We start from the raw sequence: 25,011 nt of genomic DNA on the forward strand, positions 1-25,011 counted from the left end.
AAGGTGCTGAACTTGTGCAGCTGCTGGGCCACTCTGTGATTTCTGTAAAATGGATCCTTGAGGCATTGCAGTCTCCTCTGCCATTTTGATGAGCACATTATGAACCATGTCACAGGCACTTCATAATTTGAGAGAAGTGCTGAAATATTGCTAGAGAGTAGCTGATTGTTTATGGAAACCTATGGACAGAGCTGGAAAGTCTCTGAGGAGCTGCTCCATCCCTTTGTGCTGCGAGGAAGAGAGATGGATGTGATTTGTTCTGATTTTTGCATGTCCTCTGCTGTAGCCTCACTGCTTGCTTTGAAAGCTGCACCTGTGATGTTCCGTGTGGCTGATGGGAGTGGAGAGCTGGGTCCTCCCTGTTGTTACATACCAGATCAATTTTCTTTCAAAAGCTTAAGCAGACTGGAGTCTGAACATTTTGAGATACTTTGGATGGACAGGGAATGTCTGTTAATCTCTAAAATCAAATAACAATTTCTGTCTTACCTAATTTTCCTGAAATGAGCCTGGAACCAATTGGAAGCACAGCAACAAATCTCTGAAAGCAGAAAGTCACAACAGTGTTTACACAAAGCTCTACTTTCTGTGTTGTTGGTTTCCAAAATGTTTCATAATGCTTCCCTGGGAGGAAGCAAAGCTGAATAATCAGTGTGAGGCAGAAAAAACAGGATAAGCTTTACGGCTTCTGGGTTTTATTTGCTTGAGCATATATTGAAAACAAGTTTTCTCCTTCTGCCCACCTTCAGAGAGGCTTGGTATAAAACTAAGGAAATAAAAATCAATGTATTGCCTTCATTTTGGACCAACACTGATAATCCTAGACTGAGTTGCTTTTAATGATGTATTCAAAACCAAGAAGGGATTAAATGGGATTCAAAAACTCAAGTTTTTTTTTCCCTTGAGTGAATTTAACCCTTTTGAAAGGAGTGTTTTACAGCATTTAAGTTCACAAGTGCACTGAGCAAGGAAACGATGAGAAGTGCAAGTGAGGGATACAAATGCCTCTCTTTCCAAAATGTGGAAGTTTAGGTTTGGAATTTTCTGGGGCAGAAGGGACGTGTAGTTTTGTGGGTTTTATGTTTGTCATGTGAGCTGGATAGTAGTAGTGTATGTCTGGACTGTCTGGTGCACAAACGAAGTGATGCTTTTTTTAGGATAGCAACAGATAGAAGGCATTGAATTGAAGTTGTTTAATTATAAACCAAACCCAAGGATTTTTGTTGAGGCTTTGTGACTGACACCATGAAAAGTATTTACCATCTCCTGCAAAACAGCATAAAAATTAGATACCTTCCACATAACCAGCCAGCCTGTAAAAAATGGACAGGAGTGAGCCACAGTGCTGCTCTTCATCCATTTCCACCATTCCAGGTTTCTAAAGGAGATTGTCTTCTGAGTGGTGTGTTTAGTACTGGTCAGCCCCAGGCAGGAGGATGCTTTGTGTAGACATCTTCAATTTATTACTAATAGCATCAAATTCTGGGGTGTCTGTTGTGTTTCAAGCCCAAAGCATTGTGGATTTTCTTGTAGCTGGGTGTGGGACTGGTATGGTGGGGTTAGCTGTGTGAACCCATGATGTGGGGGGGACAACAAACAGCTGCCAGCAGCTCCATTTTTAAAAGGCAAAGCATTAATTTGGTGCTTGACACAAGTGGGAAATGTCACCTGTTTTCTAACCACTTGCTGGTTGGGAATTTGGACTCTCTGGGGTGCTCTGCCTGCAGGTTTGCTCAAAGAGAGCAATTATTTGTGTGTCTTTTAAAGCTGCTCTCAGTCTGGGGCAGTGGACAAAAGGGTGATGGTAGCCCTCGGTTTGCCTGTTATTCCTGTGTATTTTACAGGTTCCCTCAGGCAATTTATGGTAATTTCCTTGCTGCTAAAACAGGTTCAGCAGCATGAAAATAAAAATGTCGTTACACTAATTAATCCATCCACAAGGAGTCTTAGAGCAGCACTGATCATTCTGCATCCTACAAAAACCGTGGCAGTACATATTCAGAAATTACACTCCAGGCTTGGGGTGCTGTTCCTTGGCACTGTGGCACACACAGTGGCAGCTCCTGACACTGCCAGGTGGGTGGAGGGCTTGTATAGGATCACCTCCTGTCCTTGAGCAGGTAATACATGAGCTAAAGCTGTTGTCAGTTGTATTTTGTATTTCTCAATAATCACTGTTATGTTAAAATATGTTATGTGCTTTTGGGGTACTCTAATGCTAAATCTTCTGAAAACAAAAGCTTAAAGAAGCCATTGAAACATTCTAGACATACTTCAGACCAATTTGTGTTAACTCTCATGAAATCAAATTGAAGCTGTAAACTGACTTCTTTAAGGCAGTCATTTGACCACCCATCCTTAGCAGCCACAGCAGAGCATTGCACCAGGGAGGAATACTGTTCTTGTCTGCTTTCTTCATCCTGCATTTTCATAATCTAATTCTTTACTTAGGCCCCGAGGCCAGCAGGCCTTTGGATTCTGCTTGCTGAAATCTCCTGCAACAAGGTGCTCCCAGAGAGCATTATCAGCACTGATCTTGTCAGCTGAGGGCAGGTGCATGAAAACCCTTAAAAATGTCAGTCCCCTCCTGGCATCAGGCAGCTCCTCTCCTAACAAGCCTGGCTCCAGCTGCCCTAGGGATCTTACACCTCAGCATGTTTAGAAAGAAGCATGGAAGCAAGATGGGCCCCTGTCGTCTCTGATGGTGTTTTTGCAATTCTGTTGTTTGGAAATGTCAGCAGAATTTGGTCATTTGGCTTGTGGACATGGTCTGCAGAGGCATATTGAGCAGCAAAATAAAATCCCTCCTTTGCTGTGGTGATGCTTGTGGTCCCAATCTGAAGCCCAGGCCAGAAATTTGGTAAATAGGAGCTTAAAGTTTTGCTTGTGATCCAAGGAATTCAAGCCTGGCTCTTACAGCAGTAGTATGATAGAGGCCAAAATCCAAAACAGAAGTGTCTGTGCCTGGGCAGGAGGGGAAAGCCATGGAGCAAACGGGAGAGCAGAGGCTGCAGGAGCGAGGTGTGAGGGCTTTGGCTGCCCTGACCCCAAATTCTGTGTCCTCTGTGGGTCTGTGGGGCAGAGCCCTGCTCCTTCAGGGCTTCTTCAGCTCCTGGGAACCTCATCTCCCTCTCGGTGTGGCTCCTGAGTTCCGAGGGAGGCTTCGGGCCGTGGAATCCTGCGGGGTGTGCAGTTCTCACGTTGCTGATCGTAATTCAGCGCCGGCCTCTGAAAGCCTGGAGCCCCCCAGCAGCACCGTGCAGGGCCCCCTTTGTTATCCTTCCTCTGCTTTCCCATGCTGGACATTTCAGTAACCAAGCAGGCATCTTGGTTATTCATAACTCTTAATGCCATTAATCTCACTTGCAATTTAGATTAAGCAGTGACCGTAGCAACCAAGCAGCGATCAGTGGGGAGGAGGCGCAATTATTTATGTTTTGTCGTGTTTTTATTTTTATTTGAAATGCACTCTAATGTTTGTTTCTTGTCAGCTTCAGTGTCCATCCTGCCTGTATCATCGCAGGTCTCTCCTGTTGTCTTGGAATTAGCAGATGTCAGTGGGCTCAGGCTTAAAACTCTGTGACGTTGTGTGTTTTCATGAGGAGTGTATCAATGCAAATAAAACACTCACACTATGTTAATCTAGATAAGTGGTGGAGCAGACAATGTGTCTATCCAAGTACTTGATCTGTAAGAACAAGTTAAATCTGTGAAGCTTTACAGCTAGGATCTCCTTGTGTTGTTTGGTGGTGTATAATTTTGTACCATGGTGACATGGATAGGGCTGCGTTGTGCCAGGTGATGTACAGAGGCAGTTGAACAAATTGCTTCTGTTTTCCTGGAAAACCATATTGAAAAATATCCCACTGGTTTAACACTCTGCAATTATTTTGCTGCTCAGATTTCATTTACGCTCTCCAGTTGTGAATCAGTGCCCCACTCTTAGACCATTAAAAGATAAATGCTGAGCAAAAAACAATCCAAAACCTACAGCTAACAAAAAACCACCAAACCAGCAAACCCATGCTTTCAGTCTGAAGGTCTGTCACTCTCCATGTAGGGCTGAATTTGTGATTTATCTGTACTGGAATGGAATTAATCTAAGGAGAGCTGGATTTTAGAAGGATGGTAATGAATGTATCTTTAAATGGCTAATTATAGACGATAATAGTATCTTAACTATATCATGGCCATGAACTGTAGTGCATGTCTATTTATTAGGTACTGCTAAAGCATGGATGTTCCAATTAGTGTTAACATTTCACTGGTTTTTGCCAGTATACCAAAATGGGATAAATTTGTCACTTATTTTCAGCTAACTTTTGTATTTGGTCTTCTTTTTGTAGCACAAAGGCGCTCATAAAGTTAAGAGGGAAGAAAGAAATTTGCTTTTTTCTTCACTGCTCTTGCTACCTGATAGCAGCAAGAGGTCCCAGCTTGGCCCTCCAGGAGGTGCATTGGGTTATCAATTTCCAAAATAATAAAGATTTTTAATTTTAAATTATGGTCTGCTCACATGCAGTACTGTGGTGTCCTGATTTTGGCTGGAATAGAGTTAATTTTCTTCTATTCCCTGGAGCAGAACAAAAAAAAAGAATTGAATCATACCTCTGGAGACAAAGGCTGAAAATGGGTTTGGTTGGATTTTTGTGCTTACCTGTGACTTTCTGAAGGAGGTAGTGACAGCAACAGTGTTAAATGGTGTCCCTGTCCCACAGCAGTGCAGGTGGTGAGCTGCAGCATGGAGTGACCTGGCTGGAATAAAGAAAGTACATGATGATTGTGGTCTCACAGAGATTCCTTGTGGCACGTCTCTGGCCATGATGTAGGATTGGAGCCAACAAGAAAATGGGAATAAACAAAGGAACGGTAGCAAATGCCTTGTGGTGCTCCGGCAGCAGCTTCAGCTTCTTGAGAAGGAATTTGAAATTACTCTCCTTTAGGGAAGTGGAAATTATAATATACATCCTCTCTTGTGTCTGGCTACATGAATAAGAAAGTCTGATTTGCAGAGTAAAAACAAAGCAAAAGGAGATAAAGGTGTCCCAAGACAAAATGCACAGTGAGCAAAGCAGCACAGAATGTGCACAACATATCTCTCTAGACTTACATGTTTTTGTGCAGCCTATAGTGAAGAATGCTTGAATTCTTGTAAGAGCCTGTCAGCTGCCTGCTGTATAACCCTAAGAAAGATGAACCCCAACCCTGAGTGCCCACGTGTGGCAGGCACATTCTTCTCTCTCTCAGGATTTTTTCATGGAGGAGAACAGAGAGAAGAAAACCATTTCTATTTCTGCTCCATGTTTTTCCCATGTGGAATGTGTTTGGAGAATTGTTTGCCTGGGTTGATTGCTTGGTTGGATTCTGATGAGGATTGTTTGAGCCTGATGGCCAATCCAACCCACCTGGGGCTGGACTAGAGCGAGAGTCACAAGTTGTGAGTTAGATACAGTAGTTAGAAAAAGTAGGTATGTAGTTTTAGTATCTCCTTTAAATAGTATATTAATGTATTATAGTATAGTTATAATAAAGAAATCATTCAGCTTTTTTGTGCTAATGTGCCTCCCCAGGCACGGGTTTGCTGTGCCACTCTGTGCATACAGAGTCAGATTTTCCTAGCAGTTTGGTCCTTCAGGAGAGATGTTGCTGTTCCTTAGCAGTCTGATATTGTGGACAGCCTTGCCATGAACCCTTTGATTCCAGGCAGCCTGGAATAAGAGAGGCTTTGGGGGTGAAAGCTTCTTCCCAAGCTGTATTCAAGGCTTTGGAGTCCAAAGGCAGTATCATTTAAATAAATAATATAAAAAATATATATATATTTAAATAAAAAATATATATATTATCGAGGGTTAGAATTATGTTTAAACAATAATCTGTTTTTTAAAACATTTCCCCATCTTTTGTTGGGTTTTTAAACAACACTTTTATAGGAAATGCTATTCCTTAGAGCTGCAGCAGCAGCATTCAGATACTAGAGAAACCCCTTTTTGCTTGGGATGTTTGGTTGTGCTCTGTCTTTGCAATTTCTTTTATCTGGTGCTTGTTTCTGCACAGTACCTCAATAATGCATTGCAGCTCGGAGGTACAGCTTATTATTCACTCCTCCTTCCCTAGGGAATAGATGTGTGAGGAAGGCTTTTCTTTCAGCAGGCTCTTTGATGTTCTGTGTGTGTATGTGTGGTCATGTTTATAACTTGTGTAAATGCCTGGCACGATGGACACTGAAGCCAAGAGCAAAGAAACAGAAGATAAATTTCAGTATCTCAAACCTTATCATGGTCCTGCTTTTTGATGGAAGCCAAAAATTTCAAACTGGGTGCAAATGACCAAAGTTTGAATTTATATATAAACATAAAATGGAGTAAGACCAAATATTTAGGAGTCTGTAGAGTGTTTTAAACAACTCATCAGTGGACATCCAGTTTCAATAAAACATTTATTTAATAGAGGCCAAAATATGGCTGTTGCTTAAATGGGTGAAAGAGGCTAAAAGAGAAAATGATTAATTTTAAAAGATGGTACTGAATACTTAAATAGGCTTTTCAGCAGTGGGATCACAATAAATGGTTACATGGCTTTTAAACCCTAGGCTGAAGTGCCTAGGGCATCTTTAAATCCTTTGAAGCTACAATAGGATTTTTCTTCTTTCTGAGCTACATCTGTGTGTTTTTAAGGTTCCAGAGAAGTTCTTACAAAATGTGCTCAGAGTGTCAACACAGTTCTTGTATTTTTAAAAGCCCACACTAAATTTAGTCCTAAGTTGATGCTTCTTGGCAGGCCTAAAGGGTGAGCTGGGGTCAGGCAGGACAGTGGAGCTCCTCTCATCTGAGGTATTTCTTACCAGTCAGGGTGGGCTGCAGCTTTGTAGTGTAACAGATTTTATGGCCAAAGCAGAAGTAAATCTACATTTTGGCTTCTTGCATGGGTTGGCAACATCAGTTTAGTGTTTATTATTGCATCCCATAGGCAACAAACTCTCTCCAGCCCAAGGCTCAGTTACAGCACACATTTTTGTGCAAGACCATGGCCAGCAGGAGTTCACGTTGCTGCAGCTGAGCTGCTTGGATGGTTATTTCTCAAAGGGAAGAGAGAAATCCTGTCCTCTTTGTGAGCAGGCGAAGCTCAGAGGTGGTGAGCTGTCCTCTGGTGAATCTCTGAGCTGTGCACAAGAACCGAGGGGAGAAGGAGGCAGTGCCTTGCCTGTGACACCCCTGACCATAACCCAGAGCCATCTGTAACCCAGACAGAAGGTGCAGAGTGAGCAGGGCCACAGCTGGGCTCCAAAGGCTGAAGCTTTTCATCCTGCAGGTTTGCCAAGACCTGCATTTCTGTGCAGTTTGAATGTTTGTTGCATAGAAACATTGGAGAACAGAAAAAAAGAAAATACAAAAAAAACCCAACAAGCCTGCACTGTACAGCTCCTGAAGAGACCATGCTGCCTCAGAATAGGATTCAATCCCAACCTTCTTTTATTAGGGCTTTGTTTATTTAATAAATGTACGTGTGAAACTTGAAGGAGTTGACAGAGGCATTTGAAGTGTATTCTTTGCACTTGTTAGGAGTATGCCTGTTTTCCTCACTGCCAGGACAGTGTCCCTATTCCTCACTGCCAGGACAAACAATGCCTGTGTTTTCCCTCTTGGCTTCCAGGTACCTGGTAGGGTTTTACTTAATTTGGTGTTTGCCTTTCTAGGGATTTTTCTTTTCTCTGAGTCTTCCTTTTCTCTGTAACAAATTAAATCCAGCAGGGAGCTATTACGGTATTCAAAGACTAGGTAGAGCTGTCATACACTAAAGTGAAGCTGATCTGTAAGCCCAGCCTAACAGGAACTCTGGATGCAGACATGGAATTTTAGTCTGTTGGCCAGCACTATTCATTTCCCATAGTGGATGGAAATCCTGGAGTTATTAACCAGTTCAAATTACTGCCAAGGAGTATATAGGACATTTTTATACACTTTATGCACTTTCTGTGTGTTCCTTATTTGTGCATGGCAAATACAGAGGGTGTAGTGAGCTGCCACCACCTTGGCAAGAGCTGGGCACTGCTGCAGAGTTTGGGGGTCACTTGTGGCTCAGGCACCCAGCCCTGCTCCAGAGGTTCTGGAGCTCAGAGGGCACTGCTGCTGCTTCTCTGGTGGACTTAGAATTAGTCTTGAGCAATGGGATGCTAGAAATGAGGGTTTGGCTTTTATCAGAAACAAAACAACCCCAAAATTATAACTTGCTTGGAAGCTTGTGGCTGAACAAAGTGCTGGCTCACAGGCTTTCTCCCATAGTTTAAAAAGAGCAGGGAAAAGAAAAATGTATTTTATCTTAATGCTGTTCATAAAAGAGAATTAAATTTTAGGCAGCCTCTGGAAATGAAAAGTTAATCTTCGCTAAACATCCTTGTTTCCTCTTATCTCAAGAACAATTTATTGTGGGTGCACCCAGAGAATCAGGGCGTTACACATGTATTGAGTAGTCATTCTCCTGTCAAGCAAGAAAACCCAACTAGATTTCCACTTATGCAAGCAGAGAAAAAAATCCTAAAACTGTTGAAAGCATGAGTCTAATGAGGCCTCCACTAGAGCATAAAAGCTGTGCTGTGAAAGGTGCTTGGAAGACAGCACGTTTTAATATTTTTGTTAAATTTATCTGATCCTTTTGACCCCTCCGCCCCTGTGATGTATCCAGAATTGTTACATAGCTTCAAGCCGTTTGTATCCCTAGAGTTTCATTCCTGATACAGGCAGAAGTGCAAATGATCAACTGATTTTTTTTTTCTTTTTTGCCCCATTAATGATGTGAAGCACGCCTTGTGTGTGAATCATCTGTTATTTGCCAACAACAGGGATAGTGCCCATCCTTTTCAGCATCTTAGAATTCCCCGTGCCCTGGTGCCAGGATGGCAAAAGGATAAGCTGATTTGTAGGGTTTGGAATGCTGTGTTTTGTGGTCTTAAAGATCCTCCCCACCTACATCCCGTCCAGCAAGGGGGTCTGTGCAGGCAGGAGCAGAATTACAGCGCCCCAGCGTTGGATGGAGCTGCTCCCACTTTGCCTTGTTTACCTTGGCTGCTCATGATATTTTCCCTACGTTCCTGACGGAAGATTCCATTTTTTTTCCCGCAAGAGGGATGATCTGGTTAGTGAGAGGAAGGGAGAGCAGCGGCTCTGCTCCGTGGTGCTCGGTGCGGGCTCCGGTGTGCGCGGCTCCCGGGGCTGGGGGCGATGCGTGCGCGGCGCCCAGCGCACACGTGCATTTGCATTTCAAATCGGCTGAGTCAACACAATGCAATGGTCCTGCCTGTCGGTCCTTAGAGAGCCACGGGAGCTGACAATGTGTGCTTAAAGGGAGGGTCTGCTTTCCTTCGTCTCCTTTTTTTTTTTATTTTTTTTTTTTATTTTTTTTAAGCCGGTTTCCATAGCCAATAGTACCGTTCCAAGCGCCTGCACCGGAGCTGTTTGTCACAGCGGCCGGGATTTTGTTTTATTTTATAAACACCGTTCATCTGGACAGAAAAAAAAAATAAAAATAAAAAAAAAAGAAAGCAAACCCCTAAACCGAACAACAACCAAAACTGTCAGCGCTTGAGAGAAGAGAAGCTGCCGAAGCGTTCCTGCCCGTGCCGCCCCTGATGCGAGCAGCTGCTCCCATCTGCACTGCAGCACCGCAGCCCCGCAGCGCCGGAGCCGCCGGGGCCGCTCGCCGCGGGCACTCCGGAGGAAGCCGGCCTTGCTGCCGCCCAGCGCCGAGCCCCGGGCACGCTGAGGATGGGGGGCTCGCAGTCCCTGCAGCAGGCACAGCCGGGGGGCCTGCTCCGGGAGCCGTCTGAGGCCATGTAAGTGCGGGTGCCTCGCCGTGCCCAGGCTGCGCGCTGCCTTGCGGGTGTTGGCCTTTGTTGGGAGCCGGGCTGGGGGCGAGCTCCGTGCGGGGCACCTCGGTGGGTGTGCGTGTGCACGGTGCCCGTACCTGCCGTCTGCCCGGCTTTCGGGCGCTCAAGCACAATGACCGTGCCCGGCCAGCAGAACGCCGGCCCCTTCCCCCTTTCCCCGAGCCCACCGCCGCCGCCTCTGTGGTTTTGGTTTAAAACGCTCAGCGCCGAGCTCCGTTTCGCTGTGCTTTTTTTTCCTCTGTGCTTTTTTCCCCCTCTGTGCTTTTTTTCCCTCTGTGCTTTTTCTCTGCACGGATACTGTTTTTTCAGGTCACATCAACCTTGTCACATCCATCCCTGTCGTGGTGTTGCGTCCTCTGTGAAGCACAAGCAAGGTGTCCTTAGGTCTCACTGAAGGCCGGCTCGGGAAGATTTGCTGGGGGAGGGAGGAAAAAGCAGACAATTTGTGCTTGTTCATTTAGCAAGCATTTTTTTTTTTTTTTTTAGCATTTTTCTGGGTGGCTAAATCATGTATAAAAGTGCAGAAATGTGTATGTGCATACTAGAATAGCAGCATCGTTTCCCATTTGTGAATAGGGTTTTGTAGTTTATTAGTAGAGGATTTATCAGTTTACTTAGCCAACAGTGTTCTCCTTAACCCTCCACCCCAGGCTAGTAAGCTGGAATGCTAGAGCATGGACCTTACCTGTGGATGGAGTATAGAAGGACTGCCTTGTCTCCTTTTGTCATTACAGTTAGATAATTCACATTTATCTTAACATGTCTAACTACTGTATTCATTTCTGAATATGTATTTTGGTAAGTTTTAGGTATTTATCCATTAGGCCTAGTCTAAAAACGAACGTCATATAGGTTTTAACGTGTGCTTGTTAAGGTAGCTCTGATTATGGTTGAAACATCATTTGTGTGTTTGAGATAAGTGCTTCAGAGCCATTGGGGAATGATAGAGCAGTAACTGATAGTTTTGCCTCTGTAATAGGCCTTGCATGTAGGTATCTGCTCCCTATTGTCATATTCCAGTATATCAGCAGATAGCTTTGCTTGACAGTTCTTGTTATATTTGTAACATACAGGCCTAACAGCTTTTCTGCATCCTTTGTTCTTTTGACACATAGCTTCAGCAATTAATATTTTTACCCCTATAGTTCCATCTGACGTTCCTATAAAAAACATCTATTTTAATTATATGGTGGAATAAATGGATGCCTCATTGTCTTTAAAGCACTGTAAATTGCATTTTCATCTGCACACGCTGCTGTTAATTATTAACAGTGGTCCAAGGACTGGACAATAAAAGACATGTTGCTAAAACAGGGTTCAGGATTTTTAGCTGCGGTTTTCACAGCCTTTTAAGAATGCATTCTGTTGGATGAACATATTGATCAAGGTATACATGTTTATACATTTGGGGGGCACTTGAGTAAATTATATTGTCATCTCTGTCAATGACTCCTTTTATATATAAACCTGCTCATCTTTTGCATTAAGTCATTCCTGTGGGGTTTCAAGATGATCTTTTAAGGGCTGACATAATCAACAAACACTTTTAGCACAGGCATCATTCAGTATCTGTTGATGTCCTTGGGAAGAGTTTGTCGAAGGCATTATTAATCTGTATTAAATAAATTGCCAAGAGATTGTGTTGCTTTCTTCAACTAAATACTCTTCAAAGTGAGATAAGAATGGAAGTGTTTCTCTATCCTTGAGAAAACATGGCCCTGTTTTATAAAACAAGAACATCCTCGCAGCATGTCATGGTTATCAGTTCTGGTGTGAGGTTTTGACTTCAGACCCTTATCACTGTAACTTTTACCAGTGCTTTTTAAATGAGGTTGCATTGGGCTTGCTTTGCACACATAAGCAAATTCCTTAATGGCAGTGATGGCTCAGAGGCAGAAACATCTGGCCACATCCCAGGCAAGTTGGGCAGCTGCCCACGCAGTTCCAGCATCCCTGAAGTCATCACTTCTGCCATCAGCAGAGGCTGATTGCCCTGAGGAGAGCTGCTCCACAAAGCAGCAGGGTTGGGTTTGGCTGCCCTGAGTTCATTAGAGTAGGGGGTGTCAGTCAGGAATCATTACTGGTTAGAATAGCATCAAAAAACTACAGAGGCAAACAAATTCTTTAAATAGCTGCTGCTTTAGGAGTTCCTCCAGAGTATCCTATGATGGACTTCTTGATTAAACACTAGGGAAAGTTGTAGAAATAAATTGGTGTTAGAATCCATGCTGAAAAGGGGTCTAGGTTAAGATTTTAGAGTGTATCTATGATTAAATATGCCCTTTTTGCATGCATATGCCAAATTCCCAATTTTAATGTAATTTTGTTTCAGCCAGGATCAAAATATTTGCAATAAACCCACTATTGGTCCTGACAGCCTGGGATGTTCTGTTGCTCATTGTGGATTGTTAGCACTCACTGGCAGCAGACAATTGCCCTTTCATTTAAAGAAAAAAGAGAAGTCAATTTGGAATGATAAAAAAGGGAAAGCCCAAGGGAAGCCCTGACAATAAAAGTTAACTGCAGATGAAAGTGGGGTGGCTCAGACCTCGCTGCTGCCATGTGCTTTGCAAGTCGCAGCAGGCACCCTGGTGGCCACGATCAGGGACACGTTTCCATCAGATAATAGGGGTGGGCTCTGCTGAAATAAAAGCCAGTGGCAGTGAGATGATGCTCAGTGTGCACGGATCTGTTGGGTGCACACACACATCTGGTGGCAGCGTCCTTGTGGGAGCTGTCTGACCTGCCAGTGCTGCCCTGCTCAGGGTGTGAGCTGAAATCAGCTTGCCAAATGTTACCACCTTCATCTTCAGTGCTTTAATTTGTTAAAGCAGTATATTTCTACCTCATGGCAATGTTTTTTAAGTATTAGCAAACTGGAAACGTTGCTAAGGTTTTAAATGCTGAGAGCTCTTAGGCATCTGTCATCCCTGAATAGTTTGGGGTTTTTTTGGTTTTTTTTTTAAGGGGAAAGGGTTTCTCCTGAGCATGAACCACACCTTGCTTTTCTGGTTGCGTTATGGTTGCTGTCATTGCAGCAACTGGGCAGGATTTACATTCAGTGCCCATTTCTTGATCAGCCAAAGGGATGCTGATGTGTTATTTCCTCCCATCGGGAGCTTTATGTGCTGCGTCTCTAACGTTTGCATCCCTCGCCAATCCAAGAGGAAAATGACCGAAGCCTGAGCCAGCTCCCACTGAAGTTGATAGTGAAATGCCCACTGACTTCAGAGGGAGCTGGAGCAGGCTCCAAGAAAGAAATTGAATGTCACTGATCATTGGTAGCAGGCCAAGATGCTGGTGTCCTGGTGGGTTGGTTTTCAATATTTCTTCTGCTGTGTGGTCTTTTCTTTTGTTTGTTGGCTACTGGAAAAATTTAAACTGGATAGTCTCAGCCCTCTGCACAGGAGATGTGAGCAGTTTTCTTTGTGTAAGCGTCTGCATACACATGTATTTATAAAAGTTATTGCTCCATTTGTGTAAAAAACAGCTCTTGTTTGCCACCACTTTTTTTTTTTTTTTCTATCTTTCAAACCTGGAAGAATCCATTGTGTAGTTCTTAGAAGTTTTAAAGAAATCAGTCTGGTGAAATATTTGCACTGTACTATATGCTCATACATAGGAAAATGGTAAAATAAATATATATACGTGGAAGAGTGGGGTATATACACATATATAAAATTTTAAAATATTGAAAGAAATTTGGTCTTGGAAGGAGGGGGAGGCTGCTGTTACTGAATTGATCTTTAGTCTGAGTTAATCCCTTGACAGACAGTTCAGCCTATTGTCAGTTTATTACAAAGAAACATAAATTTGTTTTCTTCTTCCTCTTACTGACAGCCTTCAGTGAGCATCCCCATCAGTAATTAGAGGATGCTCTATCTGCTGGGTTTGTCTGTTAAATAGGGTGAATTGCTGGAAGCCATGGGGATGTTTTACTTAAGATGTACCAGAAGTAACGAGGAGATTCTTCTGTCAAGCTTCCCTGTCTTTCATTCCAGCCTCCCTTATTTGAGCCCAAAAGATCTCATCTCTGAAGTCAATGACAGTGCTCCCTTTGATATGAGAGGTGGTTACATCAACCACTTCTTCTGTCACTGGAAGTAGGCAGGTCACGTTTAGCCTTGAAAATAAAATGAAAAGACCCCAGCCTCCCTCAGCCCTCTATTAACAAGGCACAGCACACGTCTGGCAAAGCCATGTGTGCTCTAAAGCTCTCCATACGGAGTGGGGTGCCCTGTGCCATGTGTAATGGAGCTGCTGTCATCTATTTTGTATTATGACATGCAGGCAAATTGGAAAATAAAAACTGATGTGAGGTGGTAAAAACATGAATGAAAAGGCATTTCCTGCACATGCATTGTGGCTGTCATTTACCAGCAGAGCTGTTTCCTTTGCTGTGTTTGCTTTTTTTTTGCTTTTTGCTTGCCTTGACCCAGCAGTCAGAGGATCTGATGGTTAGATTTAAATCAAAGATGCTCTTCAGTGCTGTGTGTTTCAAGAGGCAATAATCTGGGTGCTTTTAATGTTTCTCTGCCATGATTACAGCACCCAGAAAAGCAGTTCTAGCTCTTACAAGTACATTTCCTTTGTTTTAAGACCATACACCTATACTTTTTTTATTTGCTATGTCTTATGGATACCGTTGCCTTATCCATCTCTGATGCTTTGTAAGGATTTAGCTACGTACCAAGCTTCTTATGTAGTTCAGGTAAACAAGCTTTTGAGTGGCAAGAGGCAGAGTTGTAATTACAGCTAGAAATTCAATGCAGTTTGCATTCTCTTGGAGAAAGTGGGCGGGTTTGCTGTAAGAAGCAAACAAGCAAATGTATTTTTTACTATGGAAAAGGCAAAGAAAAGAGAAGTGTAATTTCTCTTCAGATCCTTAAATGCTCTTAAGCAACCATCTGAATTTAGTAGCAGGCTATGGATATCATGTTTTGTATTCCCATTAGAGCCAGCTTAATGGGGAAAAAATTGAATTAGTTTTCTTTTTCCGCTACAGTCTTAAATTTTCTTGTAAGGCAGGTTTTGGCCTGAGAGCCTTCATTGATGGTGACACTAGATAAGATGATGAGATCCTTTCTTGGCTCTGGAAACCAAACTGGAGCTTGGACATGAACTGAATTTTGGTTGAAGCAACTGTGGATATGTCTGAGACAGACCTCGGTGCAACTGTGGAGCTCTGTTTCTTGTTTGTTGCTGCTCTGCAGTATTGTTTGCTACAGCTCCTCTGCCTCTGCTGCAGGGAGTAATTCAGGGGATGAATGGATGCTTGGGAAGCCTCTTTGAGAGGAAGAACTGGGGCTGTTGGTTCTGTTGGTGCAAATACGTACATATTGAGAAAATCTGTGTCTTTCCCTTTTAAGCTTATTTGATTTTGATTAATTGGAATCCTTAGATTTATGTCCAAGTTTACACAATACAGTTTTCCTAAACAGAAGCAGCTTTTTTTTGTAGGGCTTAATGTAAACTAGGTTGTATCTTACACAGGGGACAGCTCTTTTAGAGCTTTGATTTCCTTCAGCATAAAAACCTGCATTTATTGGTCTTGCTAATAACAGCCCATTGCTGTCCTTAGAAATGAGTCCAGCATTTGTGCCAGGAAAAGAGTTTGGTTGCTGAAGGAAAGATGAGCAGGAAATTTAGATCCCTTTGTCTGAGTTCCCAGTGCAGGACCAAAGTGGGAGCTTGGGAAGGGAATTTTCAGGTTCTCCTCACCTGGCTGAGCTGTGGGCAGTGCAGCTGGTGAAATGCCACTGGAGATCAGGAGTTTGCTCTTTCCATCACGCTGTGGTGCGGAGTGGGTGCGTCCTGAGCCGGGTGTTCTTGCAGCATGGATGGGATAGGATGGGATAGGATGGGATGATTTCTCTGAGAGCTGCAGCAGCACCAAGTGTGCCCGTGGGAGAGGTGAATGAAGGCAGTGGGAAACCCTCCAGAGCTGCACTGAGCTGGAGCAGCAGCTGGATCTCACCCACCCCAGGCAGGAGATGGAAGGAGTAGAGCCCAAGCAGAAATTTTGTTGTGGAGGTGGAGATATATTTTTTGTTCTTTGTTCCTACTACTTGCTGGCCATGTTTCTGTCCATGCAACTGCTTTAGGTGTTGGAGTAGAGGAATAAGGGTTAGAAAGGATCTTGCAAAGTCCTGCAGGGAGGCTGTGCAGCAGCCAAAAAGGCAGAATATGGAGCAGGTTGAAGGCAGAGGGTCTCTCCTCCTCTATTTCCTTTTCAGTGAAGGTTCTCCCTGCCTCTCTTCTCCACCCCCGTGCAATCCTTGTCTCCTTTCTGAAAGGAAGGGCCCATCCAGAGGCATAACAGGAGCACAGCCCGTTTCACATCCCGGTGTTTTCAGCGGTCTCCATGCTCCCAGGGTTGGCTGGTCCCCAGGAATGGCAGGTGTCACACATTCATCCACGCTGTTTTGTGCCTGGGTCCTGCTCTGGAGCTGCGTGGCAGAGCTGAGATGTGTCTCTGCAAGGCCACGTTGTTGCATTTCAAAGGTGGTTGCCGTAAACAAAGCAATTCCCAACCTGTGGCTCTGGCTCCTGATGAATTATTGATCTGTTTCCCAGTGGTGATGCTGTGTAGCAGAGGCACAGGATGCTTCTTCACGAGGGGACAGTTTGCACAATGATGTTTCCTGGATTAAAATTTTACACCTTGGGACTAAAAGAAATACTTACCAGGGGTATTAAATATTTGAACATCAACCACTGATTCAAACAGCAACCCCTAACCCACTAGGGTGAGCAAAGTGCATCAATGGCTGGGATTGTTGTGTATTAACTGGTTATATTTGTTTTAAGTATTTTTCACCTTTGATATTGGGGTAGCCTGCATATTTCTTAAAAGATTTCTGTGGTTGAATATTCAGCAGCCTCTGGTGATTTAGGGATATATTAGTATATTTGCAGTTGTGATGTCTGAAGAAGAGTGCCTTTAATTAAATTGCTTTTTCCTGTTGTACCTCAGAGAATAAAGCATCTGCCTGAGAAGAGAATAGGGATTTAAAAAACAATTTCAATTCGGAGTCCTGTTTCTGTGGCGTAGATATTTTCATTATTCAGGCTGAAAGCAGTAAAAAAGAAAGCAGGCTGGCCAGGAAGGATGGGGGATTGTTTTATTATTCATTTATATCAGTGGTGTTGAAAAACGTACCCTGCTAGATCTCAGGAAAAGCAATAAAAAGGAAAAATTTAACATGATTTAAAGCAATATGGGGAACTTCTTGCTAATCAGTTAGAAAAATGATTTAAGTAGATTGAAGTGCTGCTGTAAGTGTGCCATGTTATATCCCACAGTCTTTTTTCCTTCAGATGTGGTTTCCCACAGCTTGAGACATTTCTCTAGCATTGCTGTGTGAAAGCAGGAAATGGCTTTTGTTGGGGGAGTGGGAATTTGGCTTCTGCACAAAATGTGCTCAAAATTGCTGAATAAACAAAGAGAAAAAGCAGGAAAAAATAATTCCTTCTTCCCATTTCAGTTATGGTAGGATGACTGCTTATAAGACAATAGGCTAAAACCCAAAATTCAACATTATTTTTAATATGATTATGCCCTTTTAGTTCTCCTTCACTGCAGTTATAATCCTGTTCTCTAAATATGGCCATCCTGTGAGGGAAAATGGGCCTTTTTATAGCAAGTGATTAATGTTTAAGGTATTCATAGTTTTCTTTTTCAATCTATTATAGAAGACACATTTCCAAACTGATCTGTGTGGCTTGGACAACACACAAGGTATTATTTTCTGTTACTGAAGTCCCACATAATGATCTGCAGGGGGAAGCCATGCTATTTTATTTGTGTTATCTCACCTGTGTAAAAAAAGAAAAGGCAGATTTTTGTCTCTGAGCTCAGACACTGAGTTATCCCAGCACTTCAGCTTGGAAGCCACTTTCTGGAGGAGCTGAGAAGTGACTCAGTGGCATCAGATCAGCAGTGTGTGACCATGTTCACCCACTCACACCAAATCCACCCTGGTGTCAGTCACTGACAGCTCAGCTGAGCTGCTCTGGGGCAGCAGAGGGTTTGACCAGGGTCACCTTCCTCCTTGTGTCCCAAAATTCAACCCTGTGCCTCTCACGACACATCCCTGTAGGCTGGCAAGGGCCACCTTTGTTGTAATAGTGGTTATTTTTCTGGGGAGCTGTGTTTTCTGTAGGAATATTTATGCTGAAATAATATTAAAATCTTCCTCTGGAGAGGAGCTCCTGCCCTGCTTTCTGCACACGTCTCTGTCAATGTGAGCTCTTGTGCAATTGTCGTTTTGGTGGAATGGGATTTATTTGACATTTTAAGTGAGAATTGCATTCTCATTTTAAATGAGAATTGCAAAGGATGCTTCTCTGCTGCTTCATAGCTCAGGCCATAAAATGAACACGTGATGTTATCCTGCTCTTGGGTTGAGCAGAAAGCCTTTGCTGAGGAAGGAACTGCAGATGATTTTGTGGAATATTACTCTGAATGCAGAACATGATTTCTGTTTAAACCTTCCAGCTTTGATTGTGTTATTTTACAAAAACCTGTTTTTAAAAAATGGCCCTCACTTTCTCTGTTCCACAATATTGTTCTTAATTAGTTCTTAATTGTTCTTAATGCATCAGAAAGACAGTGGGATAAAGAATGAAGATACCAAGGAAATTAACCTCATCCCAGTTCATGGATTTCTTCTATAAAGTTATTTGAAATTGCTGTGATTAGAGATGCCGGAGTTGTACTTTTCATTGAACCATATCCAATATTTAAGTAAAAATAAAAGAGGTCTGGTTACTCAGCAATGGTGACTGTTATAAAAGGAAAATGAAAAATTTAACATGATTTAAAGCAATATGGGGAACTTCTGGCTATAAAGTAGGACTTAAATGTAGGACTAAAATTACTTCCCAGCATTATTGTTTAAGCTGAAATAATCTTGTGATGGAATTTGGCTTTGTTTTGATGGTCAGATATTGCAAAGCAGGAACCTGTAGAATATGGCAGGAGTGTTGCAGGTGAGTTGCCCAAAGTGTGATTGCCTTTTGTGCACATGGGATATATATGATATATACTCTGTACATGTGCCATACACACTAGCCAGCAGACTGAAGGATTCCCCTGTAAGGTAATGCACTTTCTCAGTGCAGACCCAGCACTAGAAATCTGAATTCCCACTGAACTTCTGGTCAGAGGTCTGGGGCATTGTGCACATCACTGGAGCACAGCCTCAGAGACCAGTACCCTGTGGTTTTCCTGTGTCCACCTTGCAGGTACCAAACATCATTTTTTTTATATTCTCAAGGCTTTATTCTCATCCTGTGTGTGCACATCAGTAATAATGTTCCTGTGGGACAATAATGTCATGCCTGTGGGAGTAGGATTTAAGCTGAAGGAAAGCTTGGTGATCTGTTTCCTTTCCAACATCATCTTCTTGTGACCCCTTTTGTGGTTGGTCTCCTCACAGTATGGGTTTGTTGTGAATTTATTCAATCCTAGGAAGGGTGATCTTGTCACTTTGCTCTACAGTAGTGTGAGAGAGGTCCGTTAATAGTTAATGGTCAGAAATGTGTCCCTGAAGGAACTGTTCTGTAAATGGAGTGTGGTGACATGTAAGTGACATGTTGGTACCTCCCCCAGCTCCTGACTCCATATAAGCATCAGATCCAGCGCTGAGAACATTCCCAGGGGGCAGAGGCAGCAGCACAGATGGCTTTCCATGGTCCCTGAAGTGGCACCCATCTTTCAGCAGGCTGGGCTGAGGTTTCTGGCTTTGCTCTGCTCTGGGCAAAAGGTTTTCAGAGAATCAGAGTGGTTGGAGTTGGAAGGGACCTCTGGAGAGCATCTGCTCCAAGCCCCAGAGAGGGCACTGAATTCTTTTGAGACACCCTATAATTCCAAAGGTATGTTTTATTAGAGAAAGGGAAGATCGTTTGTGAGGTTTATGCCACTCACCACATGTATTTGCATTGTTTTCTAAAACCATGTGTTCAGCAGATCCATGGGTGCTAGGTTTGATATGTAGACTAATTCCATTTGGTAGACACCAAATATTAATACCTAAAATAACCAGATAACTCCACCATTCCATCTCTGTTTTCTGTGGGTTGCTGTACAAATTTAATATCAAAATTTAAAATCTGTAGGGATATTTCATATTCAAAACATCTAATAGCTAACAATCATTATGTTAAAAGAAGCTAATTATTGGGGAATGTCATGTTAGCTGGAAGTCACTGGGTATGCAAATATTATGCAAAAATCACAGCATAGAAAGCGGGCACATCTTTGATATTATCCTAACCTAGTGCTGGGATTAAGAAAATGACCTTTTGTTGTAGCTGTAGAACATTCTTGGTCCTCATGAGTAGGCCCTTGGGTCAGCTAATGGCTGCTGACCTGAAGTGGTAACTTGATCTCCAGGAAAGGAATTACCATTTGGCCTCTCCTGATGTTTTTGAATTATGATGCAGGGCTGTGTTTGTAAGAGTCTGAAGAAAAAAATTTAAAAAGAGTAAAGACTGTATATGTCTCTGTATTATATTTGTGTAGCTGACCACAAGTAATGCCACAGGATGAATTATGAGACATTGTTAGTTATTTAATTGTATATAAACAAAAGGGAAAAGCTCTTAAATGTGAAATGTAATGAGCATTTCCCCCCTCTGGACTCCGCATGCATTTACAACAAGAAGTTGTTATGCTGTTTAAAGGTCCCAGCCTGAGTGGGTAAGGCAGACTTGAACTGACCAAGAGCATTGAACTCAATGGACCTCAAAGGTCCCTTCCAACCCAAACTTATTTTATGATTCTGTGTGTGTGCAGTAGTTCAGAGGTAGAGTTGAAAGCAGGATTGATCTTCATCTGTAGAGATGTATTGCTGGAACATCCTGTCTTGGTGTTCATTTTTAGCTGTAGCTTACTTGGGTTTGGGGGATTTTAAAGAGAAAATCAGTTTAACCATTGAAAATGACACCTGGAAATCTGAAAGGATTTTATCAGATTTTTACAGTGAATAAGCTTTGACTGAAATTAATGCATATCTCTGACTGCCTTGTCTCCCTGGCTTTAGAAACTCTAAAGCTTGGAGTTACTGAGTGTCTTTCCAAATCTGTCAGCCTGTGTGGCCCTTGCCACTGCAGTAAAAGTGCCTGCTTAAGTAATACACAACCAGCTTGACCTCAGAAGGATGCAGCCACTCCTGTATCCTTGGTTCTGGGCTCATCAGTAAACCACACCTGAATTATTCATGCAGGCTTTATGAGGATCATCTCTGAAAATGATCGATGGAGGTGAAACTACAGAACTTATTCCTCCTTTTTATTTCCAGCTCATCTCCCAGTGGGAGATACCAAGAATGAAAGCCAAAATTAATCATCAGTACTAAATTGAACAATCTAAAAAGTTGGGTTTTTTTCTCCTTTTCTCTATGATTGAGTTTCCTTGCATAGTGCATGATAAATTGTTCAGTAAATACTCATGTGAAATTTATACCTTAAATTTATGATATAACGGCTGCAAATGCTTTGGAGGGCCAGGCCTGATGGAATCGGTTTCCTTTAAGTCTTGCCACAGATGATGCTTTTGCATTTGCACTGCAGTGTTTGCTCTTTTGGGTCCCTCATGCCATGGCCTTGGACTCTGTTTGCCTCGGGTCCCTGCCAGGACCTGGTGCAGGAGCTGAGATGATCCCCTGGTGGCAGATTCCTTGTTTGAGTCCTGAGGCTCTGGGAGCAGGTCTGCAGAGGACTTTAATGTGGAACATTTCCTAGAGGCAATGATGTACTTGGACAGACATTTTCCTCTTGAGCTGCAACTCTAGCCAGTTTTAAAGAACATGTGGATCTAAAGATGAGATGAGGGAAAAAAAAAGAGAAAATACTCATTTCTGCCTCCTCCCCCTCAGGGAGTCAAGCTGTACCTCAGGAAAAGATTCTAGGACTTGCTATTTGTTAAAACTGGTCTGGGAGGAATTGCTCATCTTCTGAGTCCTCAGTTTCTCTGTGCACCTCCAAATGTCACACACAATCAGAGGGCAGTCTGGAAACATCCAAATAAACCTTTGCAGTCCTTGCTTTCCTCCTCTTGAGTGGCAATGGAGCACAGTTTGGTTTTGTTGCTCTGTGTGTGTTGAGATTGCCTGGTTTATTTCCCCTTAATATGTCTTATTTCTGAATACACCCTGAAAATGAAGCTGTCATATCAATAAAATGCAGACACAATTGGTGAACAGAGTGTTTTGAGTAGCATGGAGAAGGCTGAGTTCATGGAGTGCTGGCAGGGTGTCAATAGTACTGCTGATAGGTAGGGGAGACCTCAATTAATCCAGGACAAGTTCCACTAATTAGGGAAATAAACCATACTTCTTCCTAAGTGCAAAGTTTGGAAGAAGAATGTACAAATTGAAATAGAGGCTGCTCTCTTTGGCTTTTGTGGAGCAGATTCTCCTGAAGCCAGTCTTCTTGTTAGCTGTGGTTCCACAACCCTGGCTGATGGAGAGCAGCTCCTTTGGCTCCATCTCCCTCTCTCCACTCCCAACACGGGCAGCACTTCTCAGTAATGCAGCTCCAACTCCTGGCTTCAGAATTCATAATATCACCCCCCATTTCCTCTCCATCAATTGCACATCAATAGATCAGCACTCCATAAATTAGTCAGGCATGTTTGTTTGTCTTTTTTCCCAAAGTAGGCGATACACTAAATAAAAATTCTATATAGATTTAACATTAAATGAAGTAACCCTACAAAAACCCGTGGAGCTCCCTTGGCACATCCCAATTCCAGTTTTGCTCCCTTGAGCACCTCCATAGGAGGTGATGCTGCTGAGCTCAGTCCTCATGTCAAAGTCGTGCTTTTAAGTTTCTTTTAAATTCTGTTTCCCTGCTGTGAAATGAGACCAGGGAGTGTGGTGGTGCTGGCTGTGCTGCTGCAGTGTCAATATTGGAGGAACCCAAGGCAGATGGCAGAGTTCCCACCACAGCCCAAGGCCATGGCTCTGTTGTAAGCCACTTTTTAATGAAACTCAATTTAATATATTGAGTTTCCGGGTGGCAACTGGGGTGACCTCACTCACTTCAGAGGCTGTGTCTGCCTGGCAAGGGCAGCCAGCAAGGAGAGGCAGAGGAATGAAGAAATCTTAGTCTTGCTTTCAGGCTACACTGACAAAAAGGCAACTTTTCATTCTGAAAATCAGAGATGATTTAAATTGTAAGAACCTGTGGTTTATTGAAGAAGGTAATGTAACTTACAAGGCTGGGTTTCTACACAGCCAGAGGTGAGGAAGAGAGTTCAACCCTGGTTCTACCTTCAGTATTTCCTCCAGAGATTTGTGTAACAGGCTGAGCAAGAGCTTGGACTTCCCAGATGAGAGTGGGAGTGCTCAGGTTCCACAAGTTGATGTGGTGTTGCCAGATTTGGTTTTTCTAGTCTGATTCTTGGATTTCCCTGTTCTCCCCTGCTGTGGGACCCCATCTGTATATGTTAGATTTACTGTTTACCACTGTCTTTCAAGGAGGGACATGAAAGAGACAGGCTGAAAGAATGTTTTGTGATTTCCACAATCTGTATTTTTTCGCCTGTTACGTACATAATCCAAAGGATACAAATGGGAAGAGATGTATGACGTTATGAAGGTAAGCTCCCACTTATTTCCCAGGCTCCTTCCTGTAGTTCCCACTTCATCAGTGCCCCACAAACAAGTCCTGCAGGCTCACACTGTTTCATCCTTGGCTGGAGCTTCAGAATCATATTTAAATGGTACATGGCTCTTCCTTTGCTGAGAGCCTTCCCACAGCTGCACCTGTGGTGGCTGCTCCTTGTGCAGCTCTGAATTCGTGCTGACTCTCAGGGTGTTTCACAATTTGGCAATTTTGTTTTGCACCAAGAGCTATACAGCAGCATCATTATTTCTTTTTGTTCCATGTATTCCCTGAATTTCTCAGAGAAAATGTGTTGTGTATTGAACTGGCTGAAATAGGTAATTTCCTTTTCACGGAAAATCCTGTTGTTCTGGGAAAATCTTTTCTTACTGTTTGAATGTAGGACTGTAGTCTTGAAAAGAATATCTCACATGAGAGACATCATCCATATTTTCACTAAAGAAAACTGAACACAAGATTTAGTATTTCCAGGATGCATGTTGACTTTGGAGCATAGTATTGGAATTTGCTTCCAGGTTTTATGCCCTTGCCCAGATCCCAGGCCATGATAAAGAAGGTTTTTTCTGGTATTAAGCTTCCCTTCATGTTTCTTTGTTAAATAGAATTTTCTTTGTGAGCACAACTGCTTCTCATAACAAGCACACCAGGATTTGAGTTATGGTTAAGACAGTTTTTACTTGATTGTACTAGCTGAAAATCAGGAGTGTTGCAGCAGAATCTTTTGGGAATTATTAAATATTGGCAAAACAAGGCCCTTTTCTGGAGCTCAGGCACCTCAGCTATTTGTCTACAGACTCAAAGAGGTTCTCCATAGTGGAAACTCATGCAGTAAACAAAAAAGAGCAAGTATTTACTTAAAATTTGCTATATACTTAAATGGTTATGCCCAATTCATCCAAAGAAGAGACCAAATAAACAAAGGGACCTCCTTTAAAAGGTAGATAAACAAGCACAAATTTTCTCCATAATTTAACTGAGGAGGACACAGAACTGTTCCATCAAGGCAGTTTAACAAATCCTCCTTTTATCAGGATATGAAGAGGTTTTTTTTTTTCCATTCCAGTTACTGTATATGTTACAAGTTCTGTACAGACAGTTTGGGAAAAAGGAGTCTAAACATTTTTGTTTGAGTGTTACAGAGCTAGACTTTGAGTTCAAATTGTAAAGGGTGAAACATTAATTAAGTGTAGCACAATGAAAAACTATGTGAAAGCCTGAGAGATATTAATTACTTCTCCTTTTGTTGGTTTAGATGCTAACTTCCTGGGTTTATTTTTATGACACTGGGAAAATATCACACAACTCTGTTTCTCTTTGATTCTTCAACTTTAAAGTTTCCTGAGCCAGCTCCATGGAGGGAGGAGAAAGCTTTTTTGTTGTTGCTGTTAAATACCTATTGTGAAGCTTTATTTATAGAAGCTCTTTGTTTGCAGCTGTTCTTTAAATGTAAAATATGTAGAACTTAAAACATGATGCATCTTTAGAGGATATGATTT

The 25,011-nt window shown here is 42.6% G+C and overlaps 1 protein-coding gene across 9 annotated transcripts in view; it reads left to right on the forward strand.

Moving 5' to 3' along the window:
• The window catches only part of TACC2 (transforming acidic coiled-coil containing protein 2), a 125,838-nt gene that overhangs the window by 60,529 nt on the left and 40,298 nt on the right, over positions 1-25,011 (forward strand). The window lies entirely within an intron of this gene.

Source organism: Lonchura striata, chromosome 7, assembly GCF_046129695.1.
Source record: "Lonchura striata isolate bLonStr1 chromosome 7, bLonStr1.mat, whole genome shotgun sequence".
In the NCBI taxonomy this organism is placed as follows: domain Eukaryota; kingdom Metazoa; phylum Chordata; class Aves; order Passeriformes; family Estrildidae; genus Lonchura; species Lonchura striata.